Source organism: Uranotaenia lowii, chromosome 1, assembly GCF_029784155.1.
Source record: "Uranotaenia lowii strain MFRU-FL chromosome 1, ASM2978415v1, whole genome shotgun sequence".
Taxonomy (NCBI): domain Eukaryota; kingdom Metazoa; phylum Arthropoda; class Insecta; order Diptera; family Culicidae; genus Uranotaenia; species Uranotaenia lowii.
In genome coordinates this window covers 125,282,835-125,297,724 of record NC_073691.1, presented here as the reverse complement: position 1 = coordinate 125,297,724, position 14,890 = coordinate 125,282,835, and positions in this window count along the sequence as shown.

Sequence of the window (14,890 nt, the reverse complement as noted above, 5' to 3'; positions counted from 1 at the left end):
TATATGCATGACTCTTTTTCCAGGCATTCGACACAGGACTCAAAACTTTTAATCGATAAACTGCCCTAACTCACAAAACAGTCCCATATACATTTTCGTCATTTTTCTTCATGAACATGATAGTTCATCATTTTGAACATAAAACTTCAATATAAACCAATAAAAATAAGTGATTTTGTTCTAGAAATTTCGGAAAAAAAATATCAACTCGTGACTGTCCCATATGAAATAAACCCGTCTAACAGTCTCATATGTGAAATACCATGGATGTTGTTGCTTTACAATGTTTCTTTCTGTTTAATAACGTTCGCTTTAAGTCATTTATAAAATGATTCAATTCACATGATGTCCAATTATGCACACTAGTTTTCGAAGGCAGGCTAAAAAGAAAGAAGGAATATCTTCCTTTGGAAAACTTAAAGTGGAAGTTACAACTAAAATCATGACAGGATTCGACTTACAATGTTTTTTTCCACAAGAGTGTTTTTCCATTTTCAATACTGCATTTAGAAGATAAAATGATCAAAGATCACCTGTATCCGTAGTCCAAACAAGCCGGTTTAGACCCAAATTCCGACCAAAGCAACCGCACTGGTGGTCTATTATACCAGTTTTGAATCAACTTTTTTTAGAACTTGTTCGTTATTATTCGTTGCTTATGTTTTTTAGTAGTCACAGGCTCGCAAGGCCCGCAGCTAACCCCACTATCTCGCAGGAGGACCGTCGTGATGTTGCTGTTTTGGGTCCCGAACACCACCAGGACGTTGTTGCACTCCGCACGCCGCCCCTAACATGGAGAACAGACGCGTACGAAGCCCCCTGACTCAGTCTGCATGCGACCAAAGCATCCACCGGGGTTGGGTACCCGATCTCCGCTAAGGTTGCTCGCACCCCAGCTAGCACCACAGGAAGGTAGAGAATCGGAGTTGCAGACAAGAGGTGATATGACCACTACCCGAAGGTTGGGTGTATGGGGTCTCGAGTTGCACATTGTCTACTTCACTAGCCATACTTGTATAAGGATTGATCCAAAACTGATGCGATTTGGATCCAATTTGACGGAGTTCTTAACAGTTTGACAAAAAATTATGTTTTTTAATATTTTCATCTGGATGCGATGCATTTTCATGGCAATATTGTAAAACCATTACACAGTCTATACGGGTGACCCTTCTTTTACCTTCAACCCCGAATATGAATTCGATAATTCGCGGGGGTTCGAGTATAAAATTTACGTTTGGTTGCGTACAGACCAAAAAAAAATATCTATAGATTTAAAATTTAAAGCGCTACAATTTGAAGATTGAGCCAAAAATTAAAATTAAGTTTTAAAAAATCCCTCAAGGCTAGTTTTAGGTCAAACATTGATACATGACCTAAAACTAGAATTAAATTTTCCTTTTATCCTAATCTTAGTACTGTAAAAAATCTGTAATTCTAAAATGGTTGTTCTATTTATTAAGTTGAGAAGGTTTGTTTTCAAACTCCACATCCACGTTCATTTGATACGTTGCAAACCGAAAAGACTTTTTATTTAAACATCGATAGATTCTTGCTCATAAAAATCTTTAATAACTTTTTTTTATTATAATTATTATTAAAATGTGGTCCTCGGGTGAAATGTTTATCATAGTCTTAGCTTCAAGGAAAAACAATATTCCAAAAAAAATCGGTAGGTAAAGAACGAAGCCTTTGATGCAAAACTGGGTTTTCATGATCTTTACGAACAAAATGTCTTGAAATCCCATACAAATTTCAGGCTCGTTACCCGACGTTACACGGTATCTTGTGTTAGGCCTAGGATCAATTTTAACGTGCAGCCAACTCTCAAGATTCAGCTGACCATATTTTACCACCAAAAATAACGTAGAACGCCTTAGTTTTAGTTTGTCATCCCAATTTCATTTTTCATTTTTCATTTTTCGTTTTTTACGTTTAGAATTTAATCCAAAAAAATTAAAAAAATATAAAATATATACATTTTGTGAAAAAATTTTGACCTACAATTTATTTAAAATCAAATCTTTTGAAAGTGGACTTTTTTCAAAGATTGCGCTTGCGGAACCTCTAAATATGATTTTTTTTAGTCAGCCCCATACAAAAGCTTGTTCTCCACTACCTTATCTACCATTTGGAGGGTGAGCCTCCAGATTCCCAGACATTATGCAATTTTGGGACACCCTACTCAGGAGTCTTTCAATTTTTCCTTAATCTATTTTCTACTTCTACTTCTCAACTAAATACAGGAAAATACAAACAGCTCTTCACACGATGATACAAACAACATGTTTTGTTCAGCAAAGTTTGAGTTCACAAAAATCCGCATCTTTTGATGGCATCGATATCAAAAAGATTTTACGCTAGGTACACATTTTCGTCAGTTGAATACAAAATTTTTGGACCAAAAAAAAAAATTTCTTTTTTCTTGAAAATAGCATGCTTATTTTGAATTTTTATACAAGTTTGATTCATTTTTTCATTTTTTACGTTTAGAATTTAATCCAAAAAAATTAAAAAAATATAAAATATATACATTTTGTGAAAATTTTTTAACCTACAATCTATTCAAAATCAAATCTTTTGAAAGTGAACTTTTTTCAAAGATCACGCTTGCGAAACCTCTAAACATGATTTTTTTTTAGTCAGCCCCATACAAAAGTTTGTTCTCCACATCCTTATCTACCATTTGGAGGGTGAGCCTCCAGATTCCCAGACATTATGCAATTTTGAGACACCCTACTGCTGAGTTATTAACATTTTATTCATCTTGTGCAACGATGGGGCTGATGACAACCAAGGTGTGTATATATAGGAGGTGTTACCGTATTCCAAATTCTCGATTCAGCCATTGTGGTCATTTTGTTTTTGCTACTGCGGAACTCATGGAGTTTGCTTATCAACAAACCACTGATCAGCTGAGCAAATAATCTTTTGTTTGTAAACAAACTCATTGAGTGCCCAGCGCACTCCTCGCCTACTTACTGTGAAAGTCGGAGAACTTTGTGTTTCTAAGAACCTTGAAGACAACGATTGGTAAATCACTCCATTTTAGCATCGATGTCAAGAATGAATCAATCCCTAGAAATTTTTACCCCAGAATTTGTCAATTCTCAGAACCGCGAGGCTGTGACTGAACGTGACGGTTGTATTTTTTCGGACAGAAAATTTTCAAATTTTCGAATAAAGAAAATTTTATTAGTTTTCAAGTGTTCAACCGGAGAGAATTATAGTTTGCTTTTGAAAGTGTGGTGACGATCTGCGAGTTGATATTTTCAAAAGTGAAACAGTGCACGGGGCAAGCGCTAAATCACCCAGATTGCCCAGGAATGCTACTGCCCAGATGAAGGTGTACAAGCCTGAGTTATTGCCAAAATTGATCGATAATTTCTAGTGGCCGCTGCGACAGCTGGAGGCGGTGCCAGAGCCGATTGGAAATGACGAAGAAGCTTGTAACTAGAGCATCGAGCGACTACACATAACGACCGATGAATCGTACAAAAAGCTCAAGGGAAAGTATATTTCCGGGAACGTTGACTTTAGCGATGTACTTGGGAAGAAATTTCGCATGGGATACAAAGTGAACAGTGGCCAGGAATCGCCAGTTCAAAATTAATAAACTGATGGAAGAGATCATCGTTCCAGGTCTGTCTAGATAAGCGTCAACCCAAGAAGTTTCTGGTGAGATCAGTCCATTTTTTTTTTGTTTTTATTTCTGATTTAAACTGTATATTTAAAACACAATCATTTTACAAACTAACCCTATAAAATCATAAGAAGCGTTTGGCAGGGAACTCCACGCTTCATCTACCCCTTGTTCCTGTATCTTTTGCGTTTTCATCACATGGTTGACCTGGCCGTAGTAGTATCTGCAATGCATGTTCTATGTATCAGATACTATGTTGAAAAGAAAAATGAGGAACGCAAGTTTTTCATTTTCCAGGATGCATACAAGTTTTGGCCATGTTGGTGTTAGAAGAAGAAGAAGAAGAAGAAGAAGAAGAAGAAGAAGAAGAAGAAGAATTTGTCAATTCTCAGAACCGCAAAGTGCCTAAATAGCCGAGTGGCTGAGTGACCGAGTGCGGTAACTGGCTTGGCATAACTTTGACCTGTACAACTCTCAAAGTGCTCTGCAAAGTGATCCTGAACATGAGGAGAAAATCGAGGCTACACTCCGACAGCAACAAGCTGGATTCCGATCCGGACGATCATGAGTGGACCACAACACAACGCTTCGAATAATACTGAAACAAATCAACGAATTCCAGGACTCTCTTCTGCTGGTTTTCGTTGATTTCGAAAAAAAAACATTCGACCGACTGAACCATTAAAATATCTGGGCGGCTCTAAGGCGACGAGGAGTCCCAGAGAAACTAGTTCATGTCATCGAAGCACAGTACGAGGCATTTTCGTGCAAGGTCTTGTACTGCGGTTTTTGTCCTATCCAATCACGGTATCTGCTGGAGTTAGACAAGGATGTATCTTTTCACCGCTACTCTTTCTCATCGTAAATAATGGATGAGATCTTGACTGGAACGATTGACTCTAGACCAAACCGAAGATTGCCGTGAAATCCTTCGGCAATGCAGCAACTGAACGACATTGGCCTGTCGTACGAGGTTGATTTGCTCGCCCAAAGACAACAAGACATGCAGAGCAAACTCGACGACCTCACCGAAAGCGCCAAGGCAGTAGGTCTCAAGGTCAATGTCGGAAAGACGAAGTCGATGGAAATCAACACAGTAAATGGATCCAATTTCTTGGAGCTGGACAACAGGTTGAGAAAGTGGAGTGCTCAGAGAGGCGCTTGTTTGGAGTCCAGATGAGCATCGAAGAAGAGGCAGGCCCAGAAGCTCGTGACGGCATAGTCTAGCTTCTGAAATCCGCACAGTTGACGAAAACTTTGGCTGGCAGCAAGTGAAGACGCTGGCTCCCAACCGCCAGCAGTGGAGATCTTAGCCCTCGGTCAATCGGCGCCGGACCCTTAGGTCGGTAGGGGGTTTTGGGGAGGGGGAATTGACGAAAATCGATTGCTTGGAAGCCTGCATGCAAATCAAGTTGGTTGACCCTTTTAAAGTTTATCACGTTTTGGAGGAGGTTTACGGATTCTAACATCTTAACGATTTCGTGATCGGAAATTCCGCTATGAGAACAGAAATTGGCTAAACATCAAATCTTTTTCTTTACAATTTGCATAGAAAGAGATGGAAAAACTGATCAAGAGATTATTTTTCAAAAAAATTACTTACACCATAGTCCATAACATAACGTAGAAAGAGGGTTCAGATGATTTTGAAGTATTTAATAAAAGGTTTGTAAAAAATGGTTGAAAAAAATTAAAAGGTGTAAGGTTAATTAAATTCTCAAAATGATTCGAGTAAAATTTTAAAGCTATGTAAAAATGAAAATCCGCCAGCTTCTGATTTTGTCACTTTTTACCTCTATACAGGGTTTTTCGACCGAGAAAAGTGCATCTGAAGGGCAAAAAAGTGCAGTGAACACACGCCGACAAACGGAAGGGCAGGTCATGTACATCCCGCGAAAGGTCTCCTCAACTAAGTTCCTGTCATCGTTCGCATTGAAAATTCAATTAAATTTATGGTTGAATGATAAATTATGATAACACCGTCCCCCCGACTTGAGATCTCTTCTGGAGCTTACTGCTGCTGCTCTAGGGTTGTAACTCCACATAGTGTTTTGATGATAACTTTTACCCCCGAAAAATAAAATAGAAGCATCAACAGGAAAAAATAACTAAAACCTTTCCTCGCTTTATCTGTTTTCACTTTGAACGACGAAAACAGGACGATCACGTAGCGCACGAAGTTCATGTTTCGGGACACTAAATGACAAGATGTTGTTTATGCTGTAAGGATGTGTGTATGTTGATGTTCTCATGCTTCAAGGTACAAGGCATCGCCTGAAAGCCCTTTTCAGATATGTGTGTCGCTTTCTTCTTTACTGCGGCAGCATCGAGCAATGCCAAGGCAGGATACATCACATGATGCATTCTAATAAATGGTTCGTGATTAAAATCATAAAATATTAAAATTGGTGATGGATTTTCTCTTGCTCTTGGTGGGTATCCTCTATCTTTTGGATCGAGTTTTCCTTCTGCCGCAAACAGCAACATTTACTCAACTGACGGTGATGGTGGGTTGGGAAATCGTTTGGCAAAATGGATACCGAATTTAGTTTATTTAATTTGTTTCATTTCAACTCAGACCCTTTGTGCGGTGACTTAGTGTGGTGCAATGGAAGTTGGATTTTCGGATGACTGAGAGCCCACTTGATGATGGTAATCTCTGGAATTGATTTCGAGTTTATGAATTTATGAATGAGGAAAAGGGTACGGAACCGTTTAGATCATCGACATGTGTATGACGTTATCAGGAGTAATATATTTAGTTGTCTTTACCTTGCAGGTGCAATTTGTGAAAAAACAAAAACTTCCGACAATTTGAAAAATTGTTTGGAATAATTTTTATAGTTTCGTAGTTTCGTCTAGATTTATAAGAGGAGTTCTTTTTTCTTATCGATTATGCATTTGGCATTTGAGAGAAACCATTAATTCTCCCTTCCAAACAAGAGTACATTAACGACGGTTATTCGGAGGATGAAATCGTGACAACAAAAATCAATTCTCCCGAGGTGAACCAACACGTAAAACAGTACTACCTTCGATTATTTTTACACTTTCATTGAACTTTGCCGAAAAATATGGAGGTACTTCACGTGAATCCTCCCATCCCATTTTCCGGGAAGAGGTACATTTAGGGGGACTTATAGCCTACCCGCCCATTTTGCTGGCATCCGATGGGGGAGGATTCACTTTGGTACTTTTTTTTTCTTGTAAGATGTAAGGAAACTTCATCCAGCAATAATGGTCGTAACAAAGGGCTACTTACAATAGCTGGAGAATAGTGAGGTGCTACAGCTACAAAAGGAACGATGCTCAGATATCTACTCGTTTATTGTGGGTTTTATTGAGCGGTTCGTTAAGTTCGATGCATGCCACCATTAGGTTGTAGTTTTTATGGATACGAAGCGGTAAGATGGCGTATAGGGTTACCGAAGAAGTAATCAGTTTTTAACATTAGAAATTGATTAAAAATGAGCACCTCGAGTAAATTTTAAAACCACAGATTTTCAATTTCATGTTGGTTTATATAAGGTTGTCAGTATTTTTTCAGCACCTATACAGGCCGGACAAATCCTGGCAATTTTATCTAAATATCCGGGCGTTTGTTTCGAAATTGTCGACCAAAAATCCGGGCCATATTCGGGTAAATTTGTTCAAAACCCACGAAATACTCGACAAAAATCAAGAAAAAAAAAACTTGAAATCATTTTATTTTTCATTGAAACTCATCACTTTATTTAATATCGTATTTTAGACTTTAGAATCCATCAAGATTATTTTTATAAACATTGCTCAGAAAATGTGCAAAAAAATTGGTGTCTTTTGCTTGATTTGGCAAATTTAGTGAATAAATCCGGGCAAAATCCAGGGTGTTTTCAATGAAATACGGGCAACTGGACCGGAACGGACTTTTCTCAAATTATGTAAACAATATTATTGTAAACTTGGCTAAAACCGGGTAATCTGACAACCTTAGTTTATAACCGTAAAAGATTTCGTGTATATTAGATAATATTTTAATATACAAGTAACTTGAAAAGTTAGTGTTGGTGGGTTCGAGTTCTGAAAATTTACAGAATAACCTGAATATTAGAATAACCCAAATTAGAATGGGAAAAATAAAACTTATGATATCTTACAAACTGCAGGCTAAAATTGATCCTAAGCCTAACACAAGATTCAAAGCAAAATTTGAGCTGGATCGGACCATGGCATGGGATCGCTCAGCAAGTCTGAAATTTGTTTGAAATTTCGAGTCGTTTTGTACGGAAAGGACATGAAAAACCGATGTCTTATGAATATTGTTTTTCTTTTAGCTTCAACAATAGCAAAAGTTATTATGGTTATTTTTTAAATAGACTAACATTTTTAGGGTAATTTTTTTAAAGTTTTGCGTTTATTATTGGCTTCTTAAATCCAAATTACTTTTAAGTCTTTATGAAACCATTCGAGGAACAGTCTATTGAGTTTGACGGACCAAGAGGCTTCACAGTCACAGCTTCATGCCTCATGACGATGAAATTTATCAAGCTGGGACATAACTATCCAAAGTACCGAATCGGCTGAATAAATTCCCAGATGTACCTACCTGATTAAAAAATTGCTCCTGATAGCATTACCTTTCTTTGCGAAACGGTTGATTAAGAACCAGGTATTCAAAAAATCTGCCTTTTTTAACTTAATTATATGCGCAGAAAAAAAAACTTTATAGCTAAGCTTTAAAGATTTTAACTTTTGAAAAAAATTGTTTGTTTATCTTAGGATTGGTTAAAGCTAGATATTTCAAATATTCTGACTTTTCCTAAAATGAGAAGCTCTTTCGATTTTCGAATTGGGTTACCAGAGTCGCCCAGCAAAAAAAGACAATTAGCCGGTTAGGGTCATATAGACCCGGATTATTGTTTTGTTTATATTATGGAATCAACTGAACCGATTTTCATAAACACTATCATTTTGAAATTTTCCGAATATTTGCTATCTGATGCTTTTTAGAAATTTGAGAATTGATTTTTTTTACCTTCTCTTCAGAAGAAGACTTTAAAGCAAAAAAAAATCCATGATAAATGAGAGTTGCCGTTCTGTTGAATTTGATTCAATTACAACCGATAGTGATGAATAAATAACAAAGAACTGATAGGGTCACTAATTCAAGCATAAATTCATAGAACTTCAAAATATTGAGGACCAAATCTGAGGTATATTGACTTTAACTTTTCGCCTTTTGTCACCAGGAGAACAACTACTATGAAATGCTAAGATTAATTTTGTTATATGATTTTAATCGCCGTAATTTGTATGATTATAATTTTAATGGCATGTGCGGCGGAATGAAAACTAGAGAGAATTTATTTTATAGAATTTGAAAGAAAGGTGGATAGACAGGCATTAGTGCGCCAGTAGAAGAAAGCTTGATAGGTGTTGAAATTTTAGGCTAGAGGGCATGTTGATGAAAAGCTCCCATGAATTGCTCCCGCCTTTGCTCGTTTGAAGTGTGCGTGAAAACACGCTCTCAAACCATTGGGCTCGCTATACATGGGAATTCTCTTTCTGGGTTTCTCATGTATAGTTAGCTAATGCAGAGCAAAGGCGGGAGCAGAGGTTTTTTGGCAACACTGCTGAACAGTTGAAGAATTTTGAATGTGCTGCCTTATTTTAAATTTTCGGTGATTTAGAAGTGTTGATTACTAAAAAAAAAGTAGTGGAATTGCTCGAGATAAAGTTTTTGTGTATTAAAATAGTGTTTTCAAAGTAGGAATTGCGGAATATCGGTAAGGTCTTCCAATTTTAGATTTCAATGATCAGCGAAAATTCGACAAGCAAATCAGCCGAAGCCCTTGAAGCATGTTTTTTATTAGTCTGCACTGAGATGTTACAAAATTTAAAATCAAAAACATTAAAATGTTATATAAAAACAAGGAAAAAGTGGAAGTATAGATACTTAAACAAAAAGAGATTTATAGATAGCGGAAGGATTTTACTCAGATACGCCTAAATTTGCACATAAGGTAACGTTTAATTGTAAAAAATATTTTTCTATTGGAAAATTATAACATCCAAATCAATTTAGTGTCAAAGAACTTTCAGTGTATACTTCTTAGTTTGGCAACTTTTTTGCTGCATGGGCGCATCTCGAAAGACCTTTCGTCTGAAGATTATAGATAAACAAAGACCGGCGGCTTAATATATGTTCTGAAATTAGTCATTTACATTTATACTGATGGAATAATTTGAATGTGTAAATTATTCTCAAAATTTTTCAAAACTTCATTTTGAAAGCAAATATAAAAATTCCAAATTTTAATGCAAAAGTGCTTAAAAAGATATCTACTTTTGTTGTCTTTCACAATCTCTAACAATAACAATCTTCGGTACTTCGTTAGCTCTCAAGATTTCGATTTCAAATGTAAACAAAGTCGATAGATTCCTTTAAACGACTGTGCAGATCAAAATGAAAAGATTTTTAATACCGTCTTAGAGGTCCGTTACTCCGAGAAAGGACAGCTTAGGGCAGGATAGGAACGAGCCCTGGCGTTAATATATTTGAGCTGAGAATTGAAGAAGCAGGTAGGTTGTGGAGTGTTGAATGCCAATTGTTTTAGTTGTGAACTTTTGAACTTCTTTCCAAACATGAAGATAAAATCAGGCTTTGAACTATTCCAAGTATAAAATATGAATTTTCAATCTTATCAATTTTATTTTAAGTTTTTTAATAGTAACAAATTTCCAGAAATCATTTTAGGTCAATCAGTCTATAGTATTAGTTCACTTCGTTTGTCATTAGTTGAATAACAGTGCTTCTCTTGCATTTATAACCTTTACACATCTAGTTCAAAAACGACCTTAAACAATTTGAAATCAGCTAATAGAACTAATTCACATTTGAAATTCAAGCCCCATACTCAACACAGAGTATATTTTTCATGAGGTGCTTCTTTTTGTGATAAATCTTTTGGTAAAAGACACTGATTAAGTTCCATAAAAATTAATCCTCATTGAAACCAACAAATAATTTATCTCTATCATAAAAAACCATTACAATAATATGAGAATAATTTTATAATAGTTGTTTGCACACAATTTGAAATCAAAGAACATTTATTTCAAAAGTTAGTCTTTGAATGAAAATATATCACAGCAATACAAATTATAAAATGAAATGAACAAAGATTATTTATTTTCATTATCTTACAACTTAACTTTTACTGATCGAATTACAAATTTTTACATTACAAAAAAAATCGATAATTGATTATAATAATAATCATTTGTTCAAATCCACATGCTCATATCCCAAAAAATGTTCAAAAATGTTTAGAAAATAAACTAACAAAAAAAATAAAAAATAAACGTACTGCAACAACAACAAACATCAATGCAACTGAAAGACTATTGTTCATTTAATAACTAACGCGGAATCAATTTATTATCACGGTAGCTTAAAGTTTAGTTTTATCAAATTCACCAGAGTTTTTTTTTATGAAACACAAAAAAGATGAATCCGATTTTAGGTCACTGAAAGTTATGTCTTTAAAAATATTTTTTCGGTTTCGTATTATTAATGGAGAGATTTAAGCGAGAATTTAAAAAGTACAATATGTTCGTAGTGATAATGTTTCATATGATTTATATCCATCTATAATCAAAATGATCTGAAGTTGAGGCGTAAATTGAAGTAAGAACCGAACAGCTCAAACCCAGTTGAGTCGTATGACACCCGTTCATGGTTTTCAAAGAGATTTATAAATAATTTTCTTTCAGGTAAGGGTTTTGGTCAAAGGAACAAAGTCTCTTCTAATTTCCAGCTCAACATATGAATGAAAATTTCCGCGTTTTTAATAAGAAAGACGAAAAAACTAGTGCTTATCTCTTTTATATTTCATAACCGTGCAATTACGGCTGTCTCATCGGTATGGCCGGATTTTCCGGTACCTTTGATTTCAGAAGGATGTATTTATTTCGATATTTCGACAAGTTTGTAACTTTTCATTAACTTTTGGACATTTCAATTTTTTAGTGTATTTATGAAATTAAAAACATTTATTTATCTTCTACATCTCTGTTACCAAATGACTGCTATTATTATATTGATTTAATATGTTCATTGACACGTGCGGCGAGATGAAACGCTAGGTAGAAGAATTTGTAAAGGCATGAAGAATAGGCGGATAGGCAAGCATCAGATGAGCTTCGTAGGATAAAGTTTGGATAGGTGTTGAAACTGTAAGTCTAGGGCATTTTTATTGGAAAGCATGAAAGTGTGGTGGTACGCCTTTGCCGTACAACAGACTACTCTGTATAGGAAGCGTGATCGACTTTTGATCAACACATTCCTAAACACAGCAGGCCAGTTGGACTGTGTACTGTCAATACACAGTCAGGCAAAAACGTAGCACCACACCGACTTACATGTGCTTTCTTAGATGCGCACCCGATTCTAGCGATGATTGCAATTTTTGGGTTTCGCTTAGAGTAGTTGCTACTTGTTGATATTTCACATTTTATCTACTCGGCGTCCCTACTTTGCGAAAATTATCTAAGTGAATCGTAATTTGTTTATTCCCATTTATTAACCCCCCTTTTTTTGTCAAATTATTGGTTGATGATAAGTTTTAATCGCCGATAAATTTATTAATTTAATATGTTCATTGACACGTGCGGCGAGATGAAACGCTAGGTAGAAGAATTTGTAAAGGCATGAAGAATAGGCGGATAGGCAAGCATCAGATGAGCTTCGTAGGATAAAGTTTGGATAGGTGTTGAAACTGTAAGTCTAGGGCATTTTTATTGGAAAGCATGAAAGTGTGGTGGTACGCCTTTGCCGTACAACAGACTACTCTGTATAGGAAGCGTGATCGACTTTTGATCAACACATTCCTAAACACAGCAGGCCAGTTGGACTGTGTACTGTCAATACACAGTCAGGCAAAAACGTAGCACCACACCGACTTACATGTGCTTTCTTAGATGCGCACCCGATTCTAGCGAAATTGCAATCATCGCTAGTATCGGGTGCGCATCTAAGAAAGCACATGTAAGTCGGTGTGGTGCTACGTTTTTGCCTGACTGTGTATTGACAGTACACAGTCCAACTGGCCTGCTGTGTTTAGGAATGTGTTGATCAAAAGTCGATCACGCTTCCTATACAGAGTAGTCTGTTGTACGGCAAAGGCGTACCACCACACTTTCATGCTTTCCAATAAAAATGCCCTAGACTTACAGTTTCAACACCTATCCAAACTTTATCCTACGAAGCTCATCTGATGCTTGCCTATCCGCCTATTCTTCATGCCTTTACAAATTCTTCTACCTAGCGTTTCATCTCGCCGCACGTGTCAATGAACATATTAAATTAATAAATTTATCGGCGATTAAAACTTATCATCAACCTATTATTATATTGATAAATATGCATTATTTTTAGATTCTTGAAAAAGTCTTGAAAAATCATTCGTTTAATAATAGCATAACCATACCACTTAGATTACAGAATCCAAATTACATGAGCTTCATAGGAAAATAATTGTCTTCTAAAAAATATTTAAAAATACAAACCATAATTGTCAAAGTCACATAGTGGTTAATGAACCATGAAAAAAATACTCCCAATTATCACAACACTAAACAGTAATTTAAGAGAATATAACCAAAGAAAACAAAAGATCATTTTATTATTCAAAGATAAGAAAATACGGTTTTTTATTTAACACCACATTAATTAAAACATTAATAGCTACTCAAAAATTGAATTCTAGTAGAAAAACACACAGAAAGTGTTAGTTCATCGAATCAATCGTTAGTTATAAACAAAAATATAAATAAATATATACCTATTTGGGATTACAATTCTTCCTTACCGTAACGTTTAAAATAGAATGAATAAATCAATTTCAAGTCTCAATACAATAGCTTACTGTTGAAAATAATAAACCAACAATAAATTTAAGAATAAATAACTCATTTCCAACTTAGAAAATCAATTAAATTCAGAGAGTGGTTCTGAAAAAAAAAATCACTCATAAGCTTGAAATTGCATTAAATAAAATAGTATTTCGTGTGAATATTTTGAGTTCTGACTCTGGATTCAGTTCACAAGATTTTTTTTTTCTGAATCGAGATCGTTGGAGAACGAAGCAAATTAACTGAAATGAATTCTTTAAGAATATTAAGTCTATAGTTTGAGCACGGGACGTATCGTAGATAACAGCAAGGGTCACAAACAGGAAAACAACAAGGGAATCCAGCTAGATCAATAAAAAATGGATAAATGAAGCATCTCCTTATTTTGTTTGGATAATAAATAATGCAATGTCTCGTAGATATCAAAATAGGAAATTCCAAAGGGAATGTCTAGAAGTAAAAAAAGGTAAAAAAAGACTGCACCATTAACCAAAATGGATCCTGGTCTATACCTTTCATTTACTAACAAAATTCCTTCCTGAGATACTTGAATATAGATTCGCAGACGTACAGACGGTTTCCATAGTGGGTGATACTATCTTATCTCTGTTTCTGACTATTTCAAATTTTTTTTTTTTTTTTTAGTATTCAGGGATGAGAGGTTGCTAGTTGAACCTGAAGAGTATCTTACTAACTTTCCTTCCTTTTATCCCCATTGACTACTAGGACGTGGCCGGCGCCGTTATTGATCATTTTACAAAAGGGAGAGCATCAGTTTTGTACATCGAGAATGTACTGCTAATCCCAAGCACCATTCTTTTGGACTTTGTACAAAATTGATGGGCTCGATCAATCACGGAGTAGCAACCATTGGCGATGTGGAACTTGTTCTGCTAAGCCACGCCAGCGATTGTGGAATTCGAAGTGCATGGAAAAAAAGATATTAACAAAGTTTATCACAATGAATTACCGTATTTTTAGAAAATAGTTCAGCGCACTTCGAGTTCTACGATTTAAGGTGGATATGAGTAGTCAAACAAGCTAAGCTATAGTTAGCTAATGCAGAGCAAAGGCGGGAGCAATTCATGGGAGCTTTTCATCAACATGCCCTCTAGCCTAAAATTTCAACACCTATCAAGCTTTCTTCTACTGGCGCACTAATGCCTGTCTATCCACCTTTCTTTCAAATTCTATAAAATAAATTCTCTCTAGTTTTCATTCCGCCGCACATGCCATTAAAATTATAATCATAAGATTAATTTTCAAATAATATTATAAATAACTCAAAAATATGAAATCTGCACATTCAATCCATTTTATATTGAAAACGGCTCAGCGAATTTTTGAAATCTC